This window comes from Mauremys reevesii, linkage group 14 (assembly GCF_016161935.1).
Source record: "Mauremys reevesii isolate NIE-2019 linkage group 14, ASM1616193v1, whole genome shotgun sequence".
In the NCBI taxonomy this organism is placed as follows: Eukaryota; Metazoa; Chordata; order Testudines; family Geoemydidae; genus Mauremys; species Mauremys reevesii.
Window position 1 is genome coordinate 31,564,000 of NC_052636.1, and position 26,304 is coordinate 31,590,303.

General features: G+C 53.2%; 1 non-coding gene and 1 pseudogene across 1 annotated transcript; both read left to right on the forward strand.

The window, feature by feature from the left end:
- LOC120381658 overlaps positions 1-26,304 on the forward strand; it is a 236,374-nt pseudogene that overhangs the window by 22,497 nt on the left and 187,573 nt on the right.
- TRNAS-GCU lies at positions 12,008-12,089 on the forward strand. Its single transcript has one exon. It is a non-coding gene; the product is annotated as a tRNA-Ser (tRNA).

The following is a 26,304-nucleotide window of genomic DNA, read 5'->3' on the forward strand; positions in this document are numbered from 1 at the left end:
CTAGAGAAGATTTTAAACTGACGCTTGAGACTCATGGGGAGAAGGGGGGAAATCGGGGGAGATGGGAGAGCTGATCATTGGAGGGGATGGGGGGGAATCGCCCCAGATTTTATAGCCCCGTGTGAGACACTGAGCGAGAAAAGGGGCAGAACTAGAGAGAATTTGTATCGGGGGCGAGAGGCAAGTGGCACAAACAGGGACAGGATCCAATTAACTCACCTCCCCCCTTCCCCCGCCCGCCACTCCCCCCCCCCCCCGGGAATTTCCTGGCTGCCCAGAGACAGTTCAACCCCCCTCTGCGTCCCACCGACCTTCCCCTCCCCACAACTCCAGCTTCTCCCCTCCCTGCCTGATACCCCCCATCTCCCCCCACACCACAGGGGATCCCCCCCGCCAGGCCCCAGTCTCTGCCCCCCAAATCCCACTGGGGCTGAGGCAGCTCTGAGGCTTCTCCCAGGTTCCCCGGGGCAGAGTCACTTTCCTGCCCAGCCCCAGTGCCCCCCCCCCGGGGTCTCTCACTCCCCGGGGGGCTCCGGGGGAGGCTGGACACCAGGGATGCAGGACGGCAGGAATGGGGGTGACAGGCCTCCTCTTCCTCAGTCTCACGGCAAGACCCAGGGGTTCGTCGCTCTCCGGCTCGGGAGCGCTGGGAAGACCCGACCGTGGAGGGGCCGTCGCTGGGGCGGCCCGCGCAGGCGCTGAGCACGTCCTTATATCACTTCCGTGGCGGGAAAAGCGCTGAGGAGACGGAACGCTGAGGGCTGGTTTTGGCGGGAAAAACCGGTTTGGACTGGTTTGAGCCTGTCCCCTGATGGTAAACAAGTCCCCTCTCAGAGATGGAGTCCAGGGGTCAATAGTTCATATGCTCCAGATTGGATCTTATTTTAAAGCCAGTGATTTACTTCAGCAACATCTTATTAACCAACTAATTAAACCTATTGAACAGTTCATACTTCTCACACCTAACAATGAGATAAAAAAAAAGAACACAGACAAGCCTTGTCAGTAACGGCTAATGTCCTAACTGGGAAGCACGTGAGCTTGTTGCAGGGCTGCTGCTCAGGGACGGGAACCTCCTGCCACCCCAGCCTCCACAATCACTCAGGCTGCACTTTCTGCACGACTAGGTGCTGGCTGAGGGGGGCGTGGGAACTGGTGGCCTCTGCTGCAGGTGATGGGAATCGCAGGTATTTAAAGCCATGGCCTAGAGGAGGGAAGTGCCTAACTCCAGAGTCTGCAGCTGCCTAGGGCCAGGGCTGAGGATTTAGAGCCCCTAGTGCTGCCGTTGCAAGGTTCAAGCACGCTCAGCCCTGGCATTGCCACCCCTCCTGCGGCTAGTAGCTGCAGCTGGCTAAGGCTGGCCTCTGGGAACTGGCCCCATGGCTGTAGCCAGAGAAGCTGCAGGTGGCTCTGTGACTACTGGGACCATTAAGCTAGAGCAGCTAAAGACACTGGAGTTCACCTCAAGGAACAGAGGTCATCAGTAGGACAGGAATGTCAGGTGGAGCAGGGAAAGAGGGAGCAGGTCAGGCTGGCAGAGGGAGCTTCCAGCTGGATGGGAGCATTTCCAAAGTAGAAAGGAAACAAGCATGGGGAGAGGTGGTGGTGACCAGGTAGCAGACTAGCATGTAGATGGGAGCAGAGGGAGAGAGGCTGGTGGCTTCAGATTCCCAAGGGCTAAGTCCTGACTTTGGGGAGATGGTGTTTGCAGGTGGCTGGCTCACATGGCAGGATGGGGGCTGAGGGAGGGATCTGTCAGAACTGATCAGGTATTTGCTGGCTTTAGAACTCTGAGCTGAGACTAGGACCACATGCCGTGACTGGTGACATGGCGGGTACTGGAGACATGGCTAGAGAAGGTCTGAATGAGGAAGGAGATAAATCTGTGGGGAGTTTCCTTGATCACTATGAAAGTTCTGCTCACTGTGGACACTGGTAAACCCACATGGGTGTACAGCTCAATAAGAAAACCCAGGGGCTGAGGGAGCTGTGTATGGCAATGCGTACAGTCATGTAGGGGTGTGTGATCAAAATGAAAAATGTCTCTGAGGTTCAGTACCGGGTATGCTGTGGGAACTTGGCAGATAAGTATGTGAGAGCTGAAGTGTTTAGACTTCAAGGTCGAGGCTAGTTTTTATCTGCTGGTAGGCAGTAAATAGGATGATAAGTCAAACAGGTGTTAGGATGATAATTACCCTATGGGGTTACAGCTGCGGCTGTGTAAAATTTGTTAACCAATTAGCAACTGTTTGCTTGCCTGCTTCAAGAGTATAAAGATGTATGCTGGAGAGAAATAAATGACTTTGCTGCCAATCAAACTGACTGAAGAGCTTTGTTCATATACGCCTGCGATGCAACAAATGGTGACCCCGACGTGATTGAATGAGGATAGTGTTGGTGGCCTGAACTGAAAGGAGGAAAAGGAGGCGCACCTGAGTCTCAGTGTCGAGCGGCTAGGAGCCGCAGGGCGTCCGAAAAGAGGGGCGCACCTGAGCTCAGTGTCGAGCGGCGGCTGCAGGGCGTCCGAAGAGAAGGGCGCACCTGAGTTCAGTGTCGAGCGGCTAGGAGCCGCAGGGCGTCCGAAAAGAGGGGCGCACCTGAGCTCAGTGTCGAGCGGCAAGCCGCAGGGCGTCTGAAAAGGGAGGCATACCCCAGCCCAGAGGTGAGCAGCTAACATCAATTCAACATGGGAACCGCTGCATCAGCGGAAGAAAGGACGGTGCATGAATATCTGATGCGCATCGCGGCGGCAGGGAGAGAAGCTCCCCTCTGATACGTTATCCCGTCTGCTGCGGTGGGGACGGAGAAGGGGACTTTCTGTTCAACCAAGTACAATTTTTGATAAAGCTGTTTGGGAGCGGCTAGGCTCCGAGCTTTGGAAGTCGGTGGCTCAGGGCGATAAGGAGGCCTTCTCCCTGAGTCCAGTATGGAATAAGGCGAAGGAGATAGTAGAAACTCTCACGGCCGAGGCAGGAGTGCAGGTGGCCCTTTCTGAGCTCTGCCGCCCAACGCCCGGAATGCCTTCTGTGTTGCCGGTTGGAGCCAGAGAGTTTTTCGGTGGTGAGGACACGGTGATACCTTTGGCTTCCAACCCCTACCCCATGGATGATGTTGCCCCTGCTACGGCTCCACTACCCTCCAATGTGGCTATTGGCCCCGACATGATTGATCCTGCTACGGTCCCGTTACCCCCCGATACGCCCGAGCCTATGGAGACAGCCTTGCCGTATGCGCCCCCTCCAAAGCCATGCCGTGTCCACGGGACCTGGGGGTGCCACGATTGCGGGGGAACGAAGGGGGCTCGGGTGGAACATGTGCCATCAAAGCCATATCCCGATTTGACTACGTTTACTCAGTTTACTCAGTCTGATGCCTTCTATAAGGAGATGGAGCGCCAGGGTCGACAGCTGCAGCATATATGTGACAAGTTGGACCAATTGGAAGGTCTTCCACCTGGATCATCGCGATCGCATCTTCACAAGTGCTTTCATTCAACTCGCCCCCCCGCCTGGCCCCGGGACCCTCCAACTGGGGACCCTCCGGATCTGGTACAGCGCTGGCATGGAGTTTTAAGAGAAGCCATCCTTGAAGGTCTAACACCTGAGGCCTTTCCAGTGATTACGCCAGACCCTCAACACCCTAATCATAGACGGTGGGCCCCTTTGGACTGGAAGTTGATCCGTGAGGCACAGAAATCGATCATGGCTTATGGACTAGATAATCCGTATGTACAGTCTATCATTGAACAGGTATTTGCTGGCCAAGCAATGTGTCCGTATGATGCGATTAAGCTAGCTGACATGCTTCTTACACCTACACAGAAATTGTTGTGGAAAGATGATTGGGCTAAGAGAGTTGACTTGGCTCTTGTCCGCAATTTGGATTTACCGGATGATGATCCTCGGCGCGTGGCCACTGCTGATATGTTTTTGGGAGCCGGTCGCTTTGTTGACCCGCATTTGCAAGCCCGCCTCGATCCCCGGATCCTGCAGCAGTCGCAGGAACTGGCTTTGGCTGCCTTTAAAGCGGTGCCCCAGATGGGAAAGCCAAGCCCTCCCTACGCTAAAATTATGCAAGGCCCATCGGAACCGTATTCCACCTTTTTGGATCGCCTTCAAGAGGCTATTGATAGATCTCCTAATCTGACGCCAGAGGCCAGAACTGCAGTTGGACTTGATCTTGCAACCCAGAATGCAAATCCCACTTGCCACCGTATATTAGCCACCTTGCCCAAGACTGCGACCCTGATGGAAATGATTGAGGCATGTGGTAGGGCCGCTATGCTTGAGGAGACGGATAAGGCAGCAATTCATGCTAAGGCACAGGCCTCTGCACTGGCCGTGGCGTTACAACCCCTGCTCGGGCGACAGCGGGGGGCTAGAAAACCGACCCGGCCAGCCGGCCCCTGTTTTGGTTGCGGAAAACCCGGGCATTTCCGGCGGGACTGCCCTATGCAAAATGAGCAGCGGGCCTCTGATGTGTTACCTGAAGCTGCAACTGGCGCTTGCACACGATGTGATAAGTTTGGACATCGCGCCGCCGACTGTTGGGCGCGTTACAAGAAGGATGGAACACCGCTGCCGGGAAACGGATTTCAGAGCGCCCCTCGGAGGAGCGCGACGACACAAGTGCCTCCAACCAGCAACCCGGCTGCCTGGAACGCCTCACCGGAGCAACCCGTGGCAGCGCCGGAGTGGACTTGGCCACAGTGACAGATGTAGTTTTAGAGACTGACGAGGTTCAAGTTCTTCCTTCCAACACCGATGGTCCATTAGGATTTGGCCTGAGTGCCCTTTTGATTGGCCGTTCGTCAACATCGAAACAAGGTATTTTTGTTTTGCCTGGCCTTATTGATGCCGACTATATGGGGAATATTGGGATAATGGTACGTGCCCTTTGTCCCCCTGTGACTATAACTGCTGGTACACGTCTTGCTCAGTTAATACCTTTCAAGGGATGTGTGCCCCGATCGACCCCGATTGACCGCGGGTCTCGAGGGTTTGGATCCACTTGCCCTCCCCAACCTGCCTTTGCTATGGACATCACTTTGCGCAAGCCCACCCGAACTGCTCGGCTTCAGGGATCCGATGGGTGGCAGATCACTCAGGAAGCTTTTATTGGGGATGCAATGCAGAGTGGGGTAACTGAGGTACCTGTGACGACAGAGGTAGAAGATACTGTGTTTACCTTGGAATCAGAGCCCACTGAAGCGGTTGCAGCTGAGGCCCCCATGCAGAATGATGTAAGAGATGCGCCATCTAACCTAGTGTCAGAATGCCCAGGGGCAGTTGTAAATGGGGCCCCTCTACAGAGCAACATGTGTCCTCAAGAACTGCCTGTGTGTGGAAAGGGAGACGAAGAGGAGCAAGAGAATTTAGCTGTGCAGCTGGCAGATACTGGCTCACCCATTTTTAGTACTGAAAGCTCTGGGGCTCAAAAAACATTTGTGCCTGTTACAGCTGCAGCAATTGAAGAACAAATCATTGCAGAAACTGTAACATCTATGGAAACCTCAGCTGAAACTTTAAAGCCTTTAGAAGCAGTGCCTGGAAAACTATTTCCTGAACTAGTCCAAGATATTACCACCGCTCGTTCGGGATTTGAGGCTGCAAACAGTAGGACTGAAGAAACTGCAACAGTGTCAGTATTAGAGATGACTGCTGCAATGGTGGATGGAATGACTGAGAAAGCAACAAGATGTACACACCCTGAGCCCCTGGAGGACAACTGCTTGTTAGCTGTGCCAGGATCCTTTTTGTTTGATCCTCCCTGAATGATTTAATTGATTGAGATAATTTTTGCTTTGCCTGAATGTATAGGATGATGTCCTGATAATTTCCCCCGTAGAACTTGAACCACGATGGTGGTGGAACAGAAGAAAAAACACTCACATCATTGATATTGCCAATGTCTAGAAATTCCTGACTAAAAGGGCATTGAGAACTGACCCTAGTAAAGAAGCAAAGAATTGCACACTGGCAGGAAGACATTTGGGACTCCTGCTAAAAACTGTGGTATTGATTGGATTTTGGGGTTTATTCTACAGGCTGCGGCCTGTGTTTTGGATAAAATTTTAGCATGTATTGCGCCCCCCCCCCAATTGGATTGTAAATGGTATTACCCCGGTTTTTTAGAGTTTAATTGTTTTTTTTTTTGTTTTTAAAGTTTGAGAAAACTCAGCCAAAAGGTTTGTTGAGTATTCTCAAAGGGGGGGGGGGAGTTTATGGTGTTATTTAGGCATAAATTTAGGTAATTTGGGAGAATGGCTTTGAATTTATGTGACCCAAAATACCTTTATGTAAAGTGCTTTTGTTAGCCTTTTTAGATTTTTGTAAATTTTGTATTATGTACTGATTATTGGCAGTTGTATGATTGTTTGATATTTGATGTAGCCCCCACGGTGGGAAAGTACAGATAGTTGTTCACAGAAGATACCAGAAGGGTAGGGGCTAGTACGGTTTAGCAAGAGGAAATATGGATCGGGCCCAGGCAGGCACGCAATAGATAGAGAACTTGAAGAGGAAAAAAGGATCGGGCCCAGGCGGCGGGCAACAGACAACAAGCTTGGAAAACTGGTTGATAACCTTGAGGGTGTAGTTGATAGAAAAGGTAATTAACTACTAGCGAGTAATGTTAGGCAGAGTACAAAGTTAACTCTGTGGTTGCTGGAGGGAATAGCAGTTGAATTTTGTAAAGATGCTAAAGAGAAAAGTTTTTGGTGTTTTTGAAATGTTTGTAAATAAATTTAGGCAAAGAAATGAGTTTGCAATTGTTTGGTCATAAATAATTTTGTTGCATTAGTTGAAGATTGTATATTGTGCTATGTTATTGTAATTGTATTAGGCTGAGGGTATATAAGTGGTGATTTTTGGGGTGTTAAAAGTAGAAGTTAATAGTAAGAACCCTTAAGCTGTGAATAGCTTTGAATTTAGAAGTAAGTCAGGATGCAATTGTATTACTGTAAATGATTTAATTGATGATGTAATTTTCCTTTTTTTGCCTGATGGTACTAAGGGTATTTGTATATTGTATGTAATGATTGCTTGCCCAGTAGGGGTAGTTTTGTTTTGTTTTTTAGATATTAAGAAAATTGGTGTTAGCTGCATAGCATTTTATGTACCATGCATTTATTTATAGAGTTAAATTTATGTTATGTGTCTTATGTTTTGTTTTGTGGTGTTTGTTTGTTTTTCTGGCCAGAATTGTTTTTTGCGTTTTATGTGGTTTATGTTGTGTTTTTTCTAGGACCCCCCCTCCCTCAGTGTCAGTTTGATCGCCTGACATCTGAGGGATGATTTAATAGAAGTTTGCCACAAGTTGGTGTGCTATAGAGAAGGGGGGAATCCTGTAGAATTTACACCATTTATTTGTTGTGCTTTGTTTTTGTTTGGTGTTGTTGGGGTTATGTTAAGAATTGCATGGTTATATAGGTTGGTTTTATAAAGTTTTAATTTTGGCTTGTGATAGATTGTGGTGTTATGCTGTTATAAGTTGGAAATGTTTTGCTTATGTTTTTATTCCTTTTTTCTTTCCCTCCTTTTTGATTTTGGGTAGAGGGGGGAGGTGTTGGGAATGGAATGTGAAATGCTGAGATTGTTTAGGCTTCTGGGACGAGCCGATTACGCTGGGAACTGTGTGTAAGGGCTGGCCTTCAGCCCATTCTCATCGGCCAGCTAATTGTAAATAGGATGATAAGTTAAACAGGTGTTAGGATGATAATTACCCTATGGGGTTACAGCTGCGGCTGTGTAAATTTAATTAACCAATTAGCAACTGTTTGATTGCTTGCTATAATGGTATATAAGAGCATGCTGGAAATGAATAAAGAACTCTCTGTTTTATCATCACATGGGTTGTCAGACTCTGTCCATGCTCTCCTGCGATGCAACACATTATAATCAGCCAATCAGAACCTCTCCATAGACCCCTTACACGACAACCTTTCGACAATACTGGCTACAAATATAGAACAATTGTCGCAACGGTGATCTGTACAGTTACAGATTATGTCAATAACGTCACAGGAGGTGACACGACATCAATGAGACTGATACTGGAATACTGCCTCCAATTTTGGTGTCCTCATTTGAAAAAGATGTTGTGAAATTGGAGCTGGGGCAGCAAAGAGCCACCAAAGGTTCTGAGGGCTGGAGAAAAATGCCTTCTAGTGAGCTATTGAAAGAGCTCAACCTGTTTAGCTTATCAAAAGAAGATTGAAAGGTGACTTCATTGAAGTGTTGAAGTGCCTTCAGGAGAGAAAAGATTTGGGAATTAAAGGGCTCTTGAATCAAGCAGAGAAAGGTATAACAAGACCCAATGGCTGGAAGATGAAAAGAGACAAATTCATATTACAACAAAGGCACAAATATTCAACAGCGAGGATGATTCACCACAGGAACAAGCTACCAAGGAAAATGGTGGATTCTCCATCTCCTGATGTCATTTCATGAAGACTAGATGCCTTTCTGGAATGTATTTGCCCCCAAAGTAGCTATTATGCCATACAGGAGGCCTGTGATATGCAGGGAGTCAGATTAGATGCTCTAATGGTCTCTTCTGGCCATAAAGTCGACTAATTTCTGAAAAACTGAGTGTAGCATTGGGAGCAGCGTCTGATGTTTCCCTGTCTAGCCGGCTTGCTGCCTAGAACGAACCCTCCTTGAGTGGGGTGATCCACAGGGAGTAGCTCAAACCTCCAAAGGGCCTGGCCAGGGGCAGGACATTGGCCCAGCAAGGGAGGGGTGTGGCAGTGACATCACAAAGGCCTTTTGCAGGACCTCAGACTATTGGTCCAAGGTGGTGGGGAGGGGGTGACCTCACAGAGAGATGCTGACATCAGCCAGGCAGGACAGGGGCGAGGGGCCAGGGAAACCTCAGAGACCCCTGTGGCTTTGCTGCAGCAAGTCTCCTTCTCCAGGTCTCTCTTTGAGGACTGAGAGAGTATTCGGGTTCACGGACGTGAGCGCCAGGAGGAACCTCTTTCGAGTTTTCTCTTTCCCTTTTAGTGATTTTACTAGAAAACAGCCATCCCTGTTTAGAAGGTAAGAGCCTCCTGGAGGTTTGAAACCTGTTCAGTCTGATCCATCTGTTGCAGGGGAGTGCTCTGCAGCTCCCACTGTGGGAGGTCCACCCAAAAATGTGGGGCTGAAATAGTGCTCGGGCAGTGATCCCCACCAGTGACCTGGGCCATCCTTTGGGCTCTCTGGTGAGAACCCTCAGCCTCCCGTCCTCAGTCTCTACCCTGATTGGCTGAGCAGGGGGTTATTGACAGGGAGGAGACTCAGGTCCTTGTTCTCTTTTAAGACCAAGGAAATAAGTCAGAACCAGTTCTATGTTTGATGGATTTTGCTGCTTCTCTGCATTAATGGTCTCTGAGCAGTTCATGATTCTCTCTAACATTGCAATTCTCCTCAAATACTTGCTGAATAATTACTGTCACTGTTGTTGGTCTGGAGCTCATCACAGAGCACTTTATTCAGGTCATTCAATGTCTGAAATTCAAGATCTGATGGTTAGTTTGTAAAAGCAGCAGAGAGTCCTGTGGCACCTTATAGACTACCAGATGTTTTGGAGCATGAGCTTTCATGGGTGAATACCCACTTCGTCGGATGCATGTAGTGGAAATTTCCAGGGGCAGGTATATTGAAAATCAGGGCTCTTGGGTCCTATTCCCAACTCTGCCACTGACTGGCTGTGTGACCTAAGACAAGTCAATTCTCCTTTCTCAGCCTTAGCTTCTCCCTCTTTCGAGTAGGGATAATAATGATCCGCTCTTGACTACCTCACGGTGGGTGGAGGCAGGGCCGGCTCTAGGTTTTGCTGCCCGAAGGAAAAAAAATTTTGGCTGCCCCCACCCCAGCCCTGGGCTCCCCCCCATAACCCTTGCTGCCTGAGCTCTGTCCCCCCCACCCGCACCCCCCCTGCCGCCCCAGCCCTGGGCTCTGCACCCCCCTGCTGCCCCAGCTCTGGGCTCTCCTCCACACACACCCGATGCTGCCCCAGCCCTGGGCTCCCCCCCTCACCTGCACCCTCCTTCTGCCCCAGCCCTGGGTCACTGGTAACTTGCTCCCAGGGCGGGTCATTCAGCAGGAATTTTGGATGTGCACAGAACACAGACAGGACTGGTTCCTGCATAGTTACAGAACTGCAGTAAAGTGGAACAATTTTCAGCTTGTGTGATTGGAGGATATTTGGATCCATATTATAAGACTGTCCTCCATAAATGATGAAAAGTTGAGGTGCCTTTATTATTCTTTGTTTCTATGGGGAATTTGCCAGTGTAATATCACCGTCTTCCTTTTAAACAAACAAAACTAGAAAAAAATGGCAATGGCTGTTGAAAAAAGCAATTCCAGTCCTAAAAACCACGGGGAAGCATTTCTTGCTCAATTTTATCTAGTAGGATGCCCCTGGAACAATGGGAGAGAGAAACCTGCATCACTGAAAGTGCAGCCATGGAGACACCACACAGCAGCCTTCCCTAGCAGGGGCAGGGGGGCGAGAAGGGACATCATCCGAGCTCCCTGCATCCAGGTCACTTTCCTCAGCCGGGCTGCGTCAGGGGAGGGCAGAGAGCAGCAGCTTCTGATGCTCCCCTCACAGCCCGGCCCAGGTGGGGAAAGTGACCAGGACGCAGGGAGCACGTAGTGTTGCTCCTCGCTCCCTCCACCCTCTGTGGGGCCACGGAGGAGCGTTGGGGCAGGGGAGAGCAGTGAGCACCTTTGCATGGCCACACGGTGCCCTTTGACCCCCTGGAGCCCTGGGTGGCTGCCGGGGGCCCCACCCCTAAGGCCGTCTGGGCTCCCCAGCACGAACAGCAGAGACACAGGGAGACTGGCCACCCACTGAGCAGAGGTAGCCTGGGCGGCTCGTAATGGAGGCTGGGGGGGGCTCAGCCTCCCCAAACCTTGCATCGCCAAGGGGGCAGTGGGGCCCATGACTAGGGGCCCTGGCCAAATTGGGCCCCCCTGGGAAAGTCTCCCCCATGTCGGCCCCAGGGCTGGAGGAGCTCCCACTCCCTGCTACGGCCCGGGGGCTGCAGCAGGGCACAGAGCTTCTCTGGTCTCGGGGCCGCAGCGGGGCCGGGTAAAGGAGTGACAGGGTGGGGCCAGTGGGGGAAGGGGTGGCACAGAGGTGACAGTGGGTGGGGCTGTGGGAGGAAGGTGTGGAAGGGGGCGGAGCCACACACAGAAGTGGGGGCGGGGCAGGGTTCAGTGCTGGGGCCCCCGCACTTGTTCTCCCTTTCCCTGGGCTTTGGCATCACTAGCCCCTGCTTAGCGAGTAGGGGTCAGTGGTCCCCAAAATGTGGGGCATGACTCCTAGGGGGACACAGAGGAAGATTGATGGGGGCACCTCAGGGCCTGAGCCAGCCCCCATAGAGGGTAGGGAGGGAGCAACACTCAGCCCCACTCTGTCCCAGCTCTTCCTCAACCCCACCCTCAGCCTGGGCCCCTGGCTCCCAGCCCGGCCTCGACCCCCTTACCGCTGTCCACTCCCCTCTCCCCAGCAAACAACGGCCCCACTCCCAGCCCCGGTTCTCGACCGCGGCTTCCGAGGGGCCACAGCCATGGATACGAGGGCGCAGTGTGAAATGTTTGGGGCCCACTGGGTTAGGGTGACGTCCTCAATCACTTCTCTGCAGTCCAATGAAAGCGATTCCTCCCCCACCCACCCCTCCGTCAGGACGGCCTAGGTACGTTCTGCTGCCCTTCACTCGTACAGGAAGGAGAATAACATTTCATTGCACTCAATCCTAAAGTGATTTGTTAACCCACCACCATCCCAAACTGGTCATTTTGGGGAAGCGGCCCCAGCATGCTGCATAGCTAGGCAGAGTAGGGGTGTCTATGCAAACACGGCCTGTTCCTGAAGTCTTCCCCCAGCTCCTCACTAGATGTGAGGGGAGAGCTCATTCAGCCCCTGCTTATGCTTATTATTTAAAAACTCCTTAGTGTCCCTATCTCTGCTGGCCTTAGATTTCTCCTCCTGTCCACTTTTTGACAACTCAGATGAGGTGGCCGAGTGGTTAAGGTGATGGACTGCTAATCCATTGTGCTCTGCATGCATGGGTTCGAATCCCATCCTCATCGGATGCATTTAGTCTTCACTCTCCTTTATAGACAACCATCTCCCCATTTGGTACAATGACAGATCCAGCAATGTTGCTTCTGTTACCCAAAATTGGGCCAGATAGTAAGCTTAGGGAGGACTAATGACCCCACCCCCCAGAGTTTGGCAGAAAGCAGCATGTTTATTATACTAACAGCTAAGCTCAAAAGAAGACATTGGGGGGGGTCACACACTCACGCTCCCAGGACAGGCTCAGCACTGGAGATGTCAGGATTCTGTGCAAAGTAAGTGTCCCACAATGCCGCGATGGACGGTGCGATGAAGGTAAGTCTTCCTGAGGCACAATGAAATGCAACATGGTGAACCACTGGCCAGGCGGTCGGGGCGAAGGGCATTCACTGGAGGTACAAGCTTGTGAGTGACTCCTGAGCACAGGGCCCCTTCCCCTTTTAAGGACCTGCTCCTCATGGCCTGCGACTAGAGATGACTTGGCTGCATCTGGTGGGTCACACTCCACCTTGGGCAGTGTCCCTGCTCTGGGTGTGTGATCGCTGCCTAATGAGAGTCCCAGACACCTTGTCTATCTAGGAGCTCTTCTGCTCTGCCAGCTGTTCAACCAGCCCCTTCATCCCACAAGCATTGCGGGTGGGGGAAGCCACTTCACAGGCATTCAGAGAGGGAGTGGAGCCGGGGGGGGGGAGGGGGAGTGTAACAGACCTTCTGGGCATACAGGTGATACGGAGCACACAGATCACTGCTGCTCCTACAACAGGGTAAGTTCTCAAGCAGCATGTTTCTTACTTTGCCCATCTGCCAATTTTGATGATTATCAATGGAAATATTTTGCCATTGGGTTGTGTATTTACACAGAAATTGACATTTACCCACAAATACGTAATTCTTCCAGTCCTGCCTAGTCTGCAGTTGGTGGGTTTAGAGGGACACATTCACTCGCCCCACGCCCCAGGCCAGGCCTGTGCTCTCAACTTCCCACACTGCTGGGATCCTTCCCTGGTCGCCCCCCCGACCGCGGCCCCCCCCCCACGTCAGGGATCCCCGCCCCACACTGTCCAACCCCCCGGCTGGCAGGATCCCTCCCTGTTCCTTTCATTTCCTGTCTCCACTCTGGGCAAAAGCTCTGCACGGTTCCCACAGCGGAAGTTGAACCCAGGTCCCCTGGGTGAAAACCAGGAATCCTGCCCACTAGCCCATATGGGACTATTGGTGCATCTGACGAAGTGGGGATTCACCCACGAAAGCTCCTGCTCCAATACGTCTGTTAGTCTATAAGGTGCCACAGGACTCTTTGCTGCTGTTATTACTACAACTCTCAACCCCTCGTGAGCGCAGCAGGGACTAGCGTGACCGGATGTCCTGATTTTGGGGCCTTTTTCTTATATAGGCTCCTATTACCCCCACTCCCTGTCCCGATTGTTCACATTTGCTGTCTGGTCACCCTAGCAGGGGCTGCACACAGGGCTGCATTAACCCTTCAGATGCTGAGGTTTCCCTCTCCATCCCCACTGCCTGTGATCAGGAAACAGACATCAGGGCTCCCAGGGGCTGCACAGACCATGACTGAGATCGGGACCCCATATTGCACTAGGTGCTGTACAATCCCTGGCCAACACTGGACACCCAGGGGGTTCCCCTCAATTTCCCTGAGCCTCTGCTGCCCAACTGCTTCTGACTCCATCTGGATCACCCAGGAGCAGCGACAGGGTTTCTGGTGCCCTAAGCAAAATTTAGGGGACGGTATTTTGTGCGCTACCCACGGAGCGCACAGGAGCTTCCGGTTCCACTCCCATTGCGCTGCCGAAGAAGGACTCTCCGCCGAAATGCTGCAGGTGACAGCGGCAGTCATTGAGCTGCTCAATTGCCTGCTGCTGTTTCCGCGGCATGTTGGTGGAGGGTCCATCTTTGGTGGTGCAATGGGAGCGGAACCGGAAGCTCCCAGGTATCCCGTGGGGAGCGCACAAAATGCCACCCCCCGAATCCTGCCACCCTAGGCAACCGCCTAGGGTCGCCTAATGGAAGCGTCGACCCTGGGATCACCCCCCCCCCGCAAAAAACCCACCTTTCCAAACAGTCCTTTTCCCACCCCCTAATTCTGCTTTCACACCCTGGGCCCATCTCCTCACTTCGTCCCTCCCCCCTTCCCCCCAGGTGAGCAGAGATGGAGGGAACTTCAGTGGCTGGAGCCAGCCCCAGCGAGCGCTGCAGCCCGCCCGGGTGGGGGGTGTTTGCAGACACAGGAAGGGAGCAGCTGGGAGCAGAGAGTGCTGGGAAGGAGGCAGGAGAACAAATCGCAGAGATGCAACACAGGCAGCTCCTGTGGGCAGGGCTCTGGCACAGCCCAGGGGCGGGGCAGCTCCTGGGGCGGCTATGGCACAGCCTGGGGTGGGGGCAGCTCCAGGGGCGGGGCTCTGGCACAGGCCAGGGGCGGGGCAGCTCCTGGGGGCGGGACTATGGCACAGCCCGGGGGCGGGGCAGCTCCTGGGGGCGGGGCTCTGGCACAGGCCAGGGGCAGGGCAGCTCCTGGGGGCGGGGCTCTGGCACAGGCCGGGGGCAGGGCAGCTCCTGGGGGTGGGGCTCTAGCATATTGTGATGTGGAGCCCGGGTGGAGCAGCTGATCCCTGGTGACCACGTGCTGCCAGCAGCGCTGGAGCCGCCCGAGGAGCTGCTGTTCTCAGCTGCAGCCAGGATCTGCCACAGGTGTGATGACACATTGTGCAACGCTCCCATTTTGCAACCAGGTGCAGTTTATGCTGCGCAACGTAACCATCTGTGCTCCTGCTCAGGACTTGCTGCTGCCTGGTCCATGGGGTTGCGAATCAGGAGGGACAGGGTGTGTGGTCGAAAACACTCACATTCTGCTTCCTCCTGGCTAATGTGCCAAATTGACCTATTGCAGGGGTCTGGGGGGTTCTGCATTTTAATTTAATTTTAAATGAAGCTTTTTAAGCATTTTAAAAACCTTATTTACTTTATATACAACAATAGTTTAGTTATATATTATAGATTTATAGAAAGAGACCTAAAAATATTAAAATGTATTACTGGCATGTGAAACCTTAAATCAGAGAGACTAAATGAAAACTCGGCACAGCACTTCTGAAAGGTTGCCGAACCCTGATCTTTTGGAAGATTGAGGCATGCTCTTTCACTTTTCTGTGTATGAATACATGAAAAGGGAGGTAAGGTTTGGGGGTACAGAGCACACCCCTGACCTCAAGGTGATAACCAGAGTGGCCCCTTTCATTGGTCCGGGGACAGTTGTGCACTTGACACTGGTCCAGGGATGGTTGCAAATTGGGAGGGATGGGATTTGTGGTCGAAAACACTCACGATCTGCTTCCTCCTGGCTAATGTGCTGGCCTTCTACCTGTACCGAACCAGGCTGTTCAGGAAGTCCTTGCAACTATTCCTTGCATCAGCCAAGCGGATTAGGGGGCAACCAGTTTCCATCCAGCGCATTTCCTGCTGGATCACCTTGTGCATACGCACGTGTTACGACTTGGCAGGGGTTACCCCACCGCCTATAGTGAAGGCGCATTCTACGAGAGCGCAAGCCTCGTCGGCCGCCTATGTCACCCACGTCCCTATCCAGGACATATGTAGGGCTGCCACGTGGTCATCTGTCCACACTTTTTCCTCGCACTATGCGATCGTCTCCCAAGCACAGGATGACGCCGGGTTTGGTAGGGTGGTACTCCGTCCTGATAACCCTTAAACTCCTACCCACCTCCATCAGGTATAGCTTGGAGTCACCTACTGTGGAATACACAGGAGCAGTCACTCGAAGAAGAAAGGACAGTTACCTGTTCCGTAACTGGCGTCCTTCGAGACGTGTTGCTCTTGTCTCATCCACATCCCAGCCTCCTTCCCCTCTGTCGGAGTTGTCTGCCAAGAAGGAACTGAGGGTGGGGGGAGTGCGCAGCTCCCCTTATAGTGCTATAGAGGCGCCACTCCAGGGGTCGCAGCAGTGCTCCAAAAACTTCCGGCACCGGTGCGCGTGGCGCGCACGCACACCTACTGTGGACTAGACCGGGAGCAACACATCTCAAAGAACACCAGTTACGGAACAGGTAACTGTCCTTTTTAAAGGATGTCTAGATTTCATTCCAGTAGTAACAGAACTGGTGATAGGAAAGCAGGAAGGGGTGTGTGTGTGTGTGTATGTACAGCTTAAATTGGTTAAATAGTCTAACTTTCAGTACTCAGTGTTTCAAAAATGTTAGACTGCCAACCTGTGTCGTAGAGATGTCTTCTGTTTTTTAAAAAACCCATGAATAAAGCTACTTTAAGGGAAACTACTGCTTTGTCCAACCCTGAAGAGCTATGAGATCTTTGCTCACCAATTCTCATAAAACTTGTATTTGTTATGCCTTTTTGGTGACTTTAGTATTATGATCTATTATAAATAAAGTGCATTTAATTGATTGATTTTAAAATGAAATTAGTAACTGGAAAAAATGGTATTTTTTTTAAACCTGTGACAATTATAAGCTACTGTATTCTGTCGTTTAGTTTCTAGAATCAAAAGTATATCTAAGTATAATCTAAAGTTCTCCTGCAAAATGCTGGCTGTGCAAATCCTTCTGTGGCTGGATCATTCTTGGGTTTTTATTTTAAGTACAAAATAAATATGTATAACAAATTTAAAAGTATGTAATTAGTAATTTGATATGTTGGGTGGTGCCTCGTTTTACGTGTTTGCTCCCCTGGTGTTAGAACCTGGCTATGCCACTGCTGTAGAGGGCTCCTCACCCAGCAGCTGGGGGCCACCATGCGGGCTCAGCAGGGCTGCTGGCCACGGGGCCGATGGGTGTGAGTGGGCTGGGTGGGATCTCGGGAGTCACGTCTCAGGGATCTGCCCCGCTCCCCAGCACTGCTCCAGCTCTGAGCTGTCTCCACTGCCTGGGACCTGTGGGGTCCCACCTGCCTCCCCAGGGGAAGAGCCACCTGGGACTGGTGCAGAGGCTGGGCCAGTCTCAGCCACTCACAGGGGACAGTGGGGGAGGGCGGAGGCTCAGCTGGGTCCTGAGGGAGCCTGGCCCGGGTAGGCTCTGCTCCTGCTCCAGCCTGGCTGCTTCCACCACTCCCAAGGGGCCGGAGTTCTCCTGCCCCAGGACTAGCTCTGGCTGCGCTGCCATCTCAGCCTGGGAGACACAGTCACCTCCCCTCAGGGCCGGCTCCTGGGGCGGGGGGTTAGGGGGTGGGAGAGTAGGTCTCTAGTGGGTCTGGGGGTGGGGGGCACTGGGGGGGGGGGAGATCTGTGTGTCGGGGGGCTGTCAGTGGAGGAGATCTGTGTGTGTGTGGGCGCTGGGAAGTGTGGGGGGTCTGTGCAGTTGTGGTGGTGGGGGGCACTGGTCAGTGAGGGGATCTGTGGGAGGGGTTCTGAGAGGGTGGGGGAGTGATCTGGGAGGGCACTGGGCAGGGGTTTGTGGGGTCTCTGGATGGTGCGGCACTGGGCGTAGGGAGTCAGAGGGTGGTGGGCAGGGGGTTTGTGGGGGTCTCTGGGTGGTGCGGCGCTGGGCGTAGGGAGTCGGAGGGGTGCCGGGCAGGGGGTTTGTGGGGGGGTGTGGGTGGTGCGGCGCGGGGCGTCGGGAGTCGGAGGGGTGCCGGGCTGGGGGTTGGTGGGGTCTCTGGATGGTGGGGTGCTGGGCAGGGGTTTGTGGGGTCTCTGGGTGGGGCGGCGCCGGGCGTAGGGCGTCGGAGGGGTGCGGGGCTGGGGGTTTGTGGGGTCTCTGGGTGGTGTGGCACTGGGCGTAGGGAGTTGGAGGGGTGCAAGGCAGGGGGTTGTGGGGGTCTCTGGGTGGTGCGGCGCTGGGCGTAGGGAGTCGGAGGGGTGCCGGGCAGGGGGTTTGGGGGGGTCTCTGGGTGGTGCGGCGCTGGGCGTAGGGAGCCGGAGGGGTGCTGGGCAGGGGGTTTGTGGGGGTCTCTGGGCGGTGCGGCGCTGGGCGTAGGGAGCTGGAGGGGTGCCGGGCAGGGGGTTTTTGGGGGTCTCTGGGTGGTGCGGCGCTGGGCGTAGGAGCCGGAGGGGTGCTGGGCAGGGGTTTGTGGGGTCTCTGGGTGGTGCGGCGCTGGGCGTAGGGGAGCCGGAGGGGTGCCGGGCAGGGGTGGTGGGGTCTCTGGGTGGTGCGGTGCTGGGCGGGAGCCGGAGGGGTGCTGGGCAGGGGTTGGTGGGGTCTCTGGGTGGTGCGGCGCTGGGCGTAGGAGCCGGAGGGGTGCTGGGCAGGGGTTTGTGGGGTCTCTGGGTGGTGCGGCGCTGGGCGAGGGAGCCGGAGGCGCCGGGCAGGAGGTTTGTGGGGGGTCTCTGGATGGTGCGGCACTGGGCGTAGGGAGCCGGAGGGGTGCCGGGCAGGGGGTGGTGGGGGTCTCTGGGTGGTGCGGTGCTGGGCGTAGGGAGCCAGAGGGGTGCTGGGCAGGGGGTAGCATGGTGCAGCATGGGCCCGCTCCCAAGGGGAAGAAGCACGATGGCAGTGCAGGGCTGGGCTGGACAGCGTGGGTCTGGCAGCTCCCGGTTTGTAAACAGGGCCCTTGTACTGGGCTGGGTGGAGTGGGGCTGTCCCTGCCGTGCCATGACCCATCTCCCATTGCCCCCGGCCAGCCCCTCGCTCTGAGGACTCTGCCCTCTGCCCCCATTTCCCCATGGGGCCCACAAATATGTTTAGCACCGGGCCCACAAAAGGTTAATCCGGCCCTGTTTGGGGTGCAGGCTCTGGGTGGGAGTTGGGGGCGGGAGGGTTGCAGGCTATGGGGAGGTTGAGTGAGGGGTGCAGGCTCTGTGCTGGGGCAGGGATGGGGTGCAGGGGGTGCGGACATGCAGGCTCGGGAGGGAGTTGGGGGTGGGAGGGGTGCAGGCTATGGGGCGGTTGAGTGAGGGGGCAGGCTCTGAGCTGGGGCAGGGATGGGGTGCAGACACGTGGGCCTGGGAGTTGGCAGCTCGGCGCTGTACCAGGGGACGGAGCTGCGGGGGTTTCACACAGACACTTTCCCACAGTCCCAGGGCGGGAGGCAGAGTCGGGGGGGGTCTGGCCGGGGTGTCCCGCACTCGGGCTCCAGGCCGGAGCAGGGGCCGCCCCGCAGGGCGGGGCCAGACCGCGCGGCGCGGGGGGGTCCGAGCTCGACCGGGAGGCCGGGGCCTGGAGCCCCGGGAACCCACCCCCCTCCACCTCCCGGGCTGACGCTGCAGAACTGAGACAGCCGGTGCCCCCACAACCCCAACCCCAGATTTGGGAGACCAGCAGGTAGCTCGTCCTGAGGGGCCCGTTTCCCCCTACCCCCGCCCTAAACGGGGGTTTTGTCCCCGCCCAGGGTCTGGCAGCGTCTCCCTCCCAGCCTAACCCCACCCCGATTTTTCCCCTTCAGCCCCTCCTGCCGCTACCTGCAGCAGCTTGATCCCCGGCCAGTAAATTTCTGCCCCGCTTGGACCTTGGCAGCCCCCCCCCCACTGCGATTTGCCCCCGTGGTGTTTTTAACCCCCCCGCCGAAGAGGAGGCCGCAAATCGTAAGTAGAAGTGAGGGCAGTGGCAACAGCAGAGATTACTGGGCATGCTCCGTTCGGGTGTGCATGCTCAGTGCAGCCCAAGTAGCAAATCTGGAGCAGGAGCTGTTTCTGTTGTTACACCGGCTTGCTGCCTAGAACTAAGAGGGAAGGAGAAAACTTGAAAGAGGTTCCTCCTGGCGCTCACGTCTATGAACCCGAATATTCTCTCAGTCCTCAAAGAGAGACCTGGAGAAGGAGACTTGCTGCAGCAAAGCCACAGGGGTCTCTGAGGTTTCCCTGGCCCCTCGCCCCTGTCCTGCCTGGCTGATGTCAGCATCTCTCTGTGAGGTCACCACCTCCCCACCACCTTGGACCAATAGTCTGAGGTCCTGCAAAAGGCCTTTGTGATGTCACTGCCGCACCCCTCCCTTGCTGGGCTAATGTCCTGCCCCTGGCCAGGCACTTTTAAGGACTGAGAGAGTATTCATTTGAATTTTCTCCATGTCATGATGCAGGGATAAGGGGAAAAACAAACCTGAAGTTAAAAAAAAATGGTAATTTGTCTGAAATTTCCCAAAAAATCCGAGCTACATTTTGTCAAACAAAACTAATATGCAGTTATTAGATAGAAAACCTATATCACAGAGAGGTAGAAGACACTTTCAATTTAATTTAAAGTGAAGTTCCAGACTAGGTTACATCTGATGTCTCAGAATCAGGATGAGAGATTCTCCCATGATCCACAGAAACCTGCTTCACCCAGCGCTTTCTCATGCATCCGACGAAGCGGGTATTCACCCACGAAAGCTCATGCTCCAAAAGTCTGATAGTCTATAAGGTGCCACAGGATTCTTTGCTGCTTTTACAGATCCAGACTAACACGGCTACCCCTCTGATACCTCTCTCATTAGTGTTATTTACAGGAGTTTTAGCACCTTCATAACGGGAGAAAAAACAGCCGACCTTCCCAGAAGCAGCTTTGCCATTGAGGGAAAAGGGGATTTGAACGGTGCTTAGGATCCATTTGAAATCCCCTTCCAAGTCTGACACTTTCATCTCCTGCCAGACTGACTCTGATTTAGGATCAAAGACGTGTACAAGCACCATTCCCAAGCATGGACAGCCAAGAACATGACCCCACCAGACACGCTGGGAAGCGAAGGAATACGAAGGGGTGAACTGTGCATGGCTCAGGCACAAGGTAACAGTTCTGGGGTGATGGGGAAGGATGAAATGTCTGAGTCGCCCCATCTCCTTCCAGTGTCACAGAGCCTAAAATGACCCTTATTTCCCTGACACTGCTCCAGCTCTTCTTCATATTTAAATATATTTTAAATGAGAAAAAAAAGTCAACAAAATAACTGCTGTTCTGCACAATCCAGGGTAATGTGAGAACAACTGGGAATGAGACAATGTCTCCTCAAAGAGGAACTTGACGTCTCTAACACTAACTTTGCACTGGGAGGAGGAGTATAAATGTGAATCTCCAGGTTTGTTTAGAAAAGGAAATGTGATGATGGTTAGCTCAGACAGGAGGAAATGTGCAAGATAACTCCACGGACTATCCATGGCCCATGTCTTTAGTGCAAGAATAGTTCTCTTTTTACATCAGGAAAGTGAACTCAAGCTAGCTAACTCCATGACAACCACAGTGATGAGACCCAGGTAGATTTTATCTCAACGTAGCTGGTTGAAGACACCCCCCATCTCCCCCACCTGGGGTGATGACATTCCTGGTAGAAAGGACACACGCTCCAATGACTCACAGGACAATGGAGTTGATACAAAGGACCACAGGATCCAGCCCAAAGACGGGCGAGCTTCAAAAGTGGGCAACTCATGTATGGGAGCTGAGGAACTACAGTGTGCAAAAGATGCAAACAGCCTTAACACTCACTACTGTCAATAGAATTAAAGAAAAAATCTCCTGACAGCTCTAGAGAAGGTTTTTATGAAGTTTATCTCCTTTACGGATTCTCTGATGTTTAGAAAGGCCTGAACTATGGGAAAAGCTTTTCCCACACTCGCAGCATTCATATGGTCTCTCTCCAGTGTGGACTCTCTGGTGAGAGATAAGAGAGAAGAGGTGAGTGAAACTTTTCCCGCACTCACGGCATGCATAAGGTCTCTCTCCTGTGTGGATCCTCTGATGCACAGTAAGGTTTGAGCTCCGAGAGAAGCTTTTTCCACACTCGCAACATTCGTAGGGTTTCTCTCCCGTGTGAGTTGTCTGATGAGAGATAAGGGCTGATCTCTGAGTGAAGCTTTTCCTGCACTTGCAGCATTCGTAGGGTCGCTCTTCTGTGTGGATTCTCTGATGGGAGTTAAGGGTATATCTCTGAGTGAAGCTTTTCCCGCACTCACAGCATTCATAGGGTCTTTCTCCTCTGTGTATTCGCTGATGCCTACTAAGGGCTGAGGTATGATTGAAGCTTTTCCCACACTCACAGCATTCGTAGGGTCTCTCTTCGTGTGGATTATCTCATGTCGAATAAGGGCTGAGCGGTAATGGAAGTTTTTCCCACACTCACTTCATGTATTCTCTCGCTTTTCTGTGAGGATTTTCTGCTGGGATGTAGTTTCCTTGAGGTCCCTGTGAGTTCCCTGACAATCAATGGGTTCATCCACTCTCCTCTGAGTGGTTTCCTGCTCTCTCTCTGGTCTGGGGTAACTTTCACCAGCTTTTCCCTGCTCACGGGAGCTGGACACACTCCCTTTGGCTCTTCGCAGTAATTCCCCATGCGCTTCGGCGAGCTCAGCATCTTCCTGGTGAGGATTCTGCTCCTCGCTCTCCCTCACCACTCCATCACCTGCTAGAAGAGAGGAGAAATCTCAGAATTGGGGATGGAAAGGCAGAGAACAAACCCAAGTAAGTGCTGGAGAGACAGAAAATAAAAATCAGGGACTCAACTCCCCCTAACTCTTCCCTACAGGGGACAGAGGAGGGGATCAATTCTGCTCCCCACCCAGGACCACCCTTTAGGGGGCTGCACGGGTGCCCCACCCAAGGGGGTGCCGGGTGCAGGGTTTGGATTCCCACCTGACCTGCTGCCGAGAGGCTCGCTGGGCTGATGAAAGCGGCACAGGGAGGCAGATAAGCAGCTGCGTGGGGGAGTGGGATAGACCTGAGCTGCAGGGGGAAATTGGACGACCAGCCGTCAGAGTCAGGTGACTGCTCCGGAGCAGAGGGGCCCCTCTCCGCCCTGTTCCACGTGTGCAGCTGCTGCTGTTCCTGTCCCCCCAACCCCCGGTCACCCCCGGAGTCGCCCCGTCCACCCCCGACTGGGAGCATCCTCCTGACTGCTCTGCAGGGGGGAGGTGCTGATTGATGGGGGGGTGATCCCCTCCCCCCCACCCGGGTACCTGGCTTCCACTGAGCTGGGGTGACGGGACAGGGGAAATCTGCGTGTGCTGCTGCCTCTCTGGGGCTGGAGCTGCCGGCAGCTGCTTGTGTCTGAACAAGCCTAGTTCAGGCTCCTGACCCTGAGAACTTTCTAAAGAGACAGCGCGCTCACTCACTCAGGCACATACTACCTTCACCCACACACACCAGGGCTCCCTGCATCCAGGTCACTTCCCCACCTGGGCTGTGCTGAGACATCAGGAGCAGCTGCTCTCCTGCCCTCCCCTTACGCAGCCTGCAGGGAAAGTGACCTGGGTGCAGGAAGCCCTGACGTCGCTCCTGTTCTCTCCCAGCCCCCAGGGCTGTGTGGGGCGGGGAGCAGCAGTCCAGTGGGGGAGCGAGCAGCAATGCCAGCTGCTTTGTGCATCCAGGTCAGGTTCCCACTTGGGTGCAGAAGGGGATGCCGTTAGAGGCAAAGGGGGCACAGTGCAGGGGTTGAGGGCACAAGAGAGTGGTGCAGGGGTAGCAGTGAAGGGCTGCATAGAACCATAAAATATCAGGGTTGGAAGGGACCTCAGGATGTATCTAGTCCACCCTCCTGCTCAAAGTAGGACCAATTCCCAACTAAATCATCCCAGCCAGGGCTTTGTCAAGCCTGACCTTAAAAACCTCTAAGGAAGGAGACTCCACCTCCTAGGGAACCCATTCCAGTGCTTCACCACCCTCCTAGTGAAACAGTTTTTACTAGTATCCAACCTAGTCCTCCCCATGGCAACTTGAGGTCATTACTCCTTGTTCTGTCATCTGCTACCACTGAGAACAGTCTAGATCCATCCTCTTTGGAACCCTCCTTTAGGCAGTTGAAAGCAGCGATCAAATCCCCCCTCAGTCTTCTCTTCTGCAGACTAAACAATCCCAGTTCCCTCAGCCTCTCCTCATAAGTCATGTGCTCCAGCCTCCTAATCATTTTTGTTGCCCTCTGCTGTACTCTTTCCAAGTTTTCCACATCCTTCTTGTAGCGTGGGCCCAAAACTGGACACAGTACTCCAAATGAGGCCTCACCAATGTTGAATAGAGGGGAACGATCACGTCTCTCGATCCGCTGGCTATGCCCCTATTTATACAGCCCAAAATGCCGTTAGCCTTCTTGGCAACAAGGGCACACTGTTAACCCATAGCTAGCTTCTCATCCACTGTAACCCCTAGGTCCTTTCCTGCAGAACTGCTTCCTAGCCATTCGGTCCCTAGTCTGTAACAGTGAATGGGATTCTTCTGTCCTAAGTGCTGGACTCTGCACTTGTCCTTGTTGAACCTCATCAGGTTTCTTTTGGCCCAATCCTCTAATTTGTCTAGGTCCCTCTGTATCCTATCCCTACCCTCCAGTGTATCAACCACTCCTCCCAGTTTAGCGCCATCTGCAAACTTGCTGACAGTGCAGTCCACGCCATCCTCCAGACCATTAATGATTGCGGCACAGGAGTGGAGTGCAAGGGCTGGGGTGAAGGGGGCACAGTGCAGGGGTTTGGGGCTCAGGAGGGGCAGGTGTTGGGGTGTCCGAGGGGGGCAGAGGTTAGGAAGGAAGGGGTGTAGGGATTAGGGGTACAGGAGGGGGAGCAGGCAGTTGGGGCAAAGGGACACCGTGCAGAGGTTGGGGGGAGGGGAACGTGGGTTGCCTAGGGAGCCCATGGGAGCCAGGGGCACCAAATGCAAGTTCGCCCTGGTGCCATTTCCCCAAGGCCAGCCCTGTCCACATCCCATCCAAACACTCAGTAGGAAGGGAGGGAGCTCCAGCCAAGGTGTCAATCATCATCTGTAGGAAGCCCGGAGTGAGATCTGCTGGGGACTGTCCTGAGCTCACAGAGTCTGTGTGGGGAATCCCAGCGGGTTCTCAGGCACTTACAGTTTCTGGGTTGGTTTAATGTTTCTCACCTGTGCAGGGACTTTCCAGGATCTCGCTTTCCACTGAACAAGGGAGATCCAGGACCCACGGCTCTTCCCCTCCTTCCAGCTGGAAGATCACAGAGGGTTGGGAAACTGGAAACCCTGCTCAAGGGAAAGAAAACAAAGGAGCTCAGGGGAATTCATAGGTCATTTATCATCATAAAAAACATTCTATTAGTTTAACCTCAGTCCATTTTAAACAATAAAATCACAGGGCCAGCTCCCAGGTGCTCAAAGGTGCAGAACACTCTGCTTAGGAGGGATTTAACTATCCCCATCGTTGCTGGGAACACACACAGCCAGACACTCATTATCAAAGAGGCTCCTAAAAAACAGAGACTGGAACTGCATTTCCCAGAAAGTGAAAACTCCAGACAGAGGGCAAGTCTCCCTGGCACTGCTTCTTGCTGACAGACAGGTCCAGAGCCAAAGAGAGAGTCCAGGCGAAGCTGGGAACAGGAAGCATGGGCTGGGGGGTTCAGTGGAGTAAGGACCTGAAGGGCAGGGATATCACTGAAGGCAGGATCTCAGCAGCATTAGATGTCAGGAAAGCACATCCTGCGGCATTAGGGAACCTAGTGAGTCAGGTATAAAGGGAAGGAGCATAAAAAACACTGTGTGTGGAGAAAGCTGGCAAATTAGATGGTGTAGTTCAAGAGCCACAGACCAATTCTTCTGCCAAAGGAGAATGTGAGAAATAAGAATCAGGCCATGTGACTTCAGGAGGGACAAATTGAAGATCCAAAGAACATGCAGAGAAGAGAGACGGCGGCTCTTGCAGGTGGGGATGGAAAAGGAAGAGTCTCCGTGGTTCATGGAGCCAATTAGTTTGTTTTATCATTCATTGATCATTGTTATGGTGATCTCATATGTTATTTCAGATGTAGTCACTGTGTGCAATAGATTTAAGTTGTAGGTATAGACAGAAGACAGACAGGTAGAGCCCTGCATGGATACAAAATTTATATCCGCATCCGATCTGCGATCCGCAAAATGGCCCATGGATATCTGCAGATTTTCAGGGTTCTAGGAACAAAATTTGTACCTGCAGCCGATCCACAAAAGAGGTCTGAATTCTCCACCAGGAGACATGATCAAAGCAAAGGGCTAAGGCAATGAATCCTAAAATCTTCTAATATAGGCTGAAGGGACCTCAAGAAGTCATCTACTCCATTCCCATCGCCCTGCGGCAGGATCAGGTGTAAATATGCCAGAAGTTTGTCTGACCTGTTCTTAAAACCCTCCTGGGACAAGAATTCCACAACCTCTCTTTGTAATCCATTCCAGCACTCCCCTATCCTTATCGCTGGAAAGGTTTTGGTATTACCCACCCTCAAGCTCCCTTGCAGCAGATCAAGCCAATTACTTCTCCTCCTACCTTCAGTGGACGTGACGAACAGTTAATCACTGCTCTCTTATAACAACCCTTGACATATTTGAAGACTGTTCTCAGTTCCCC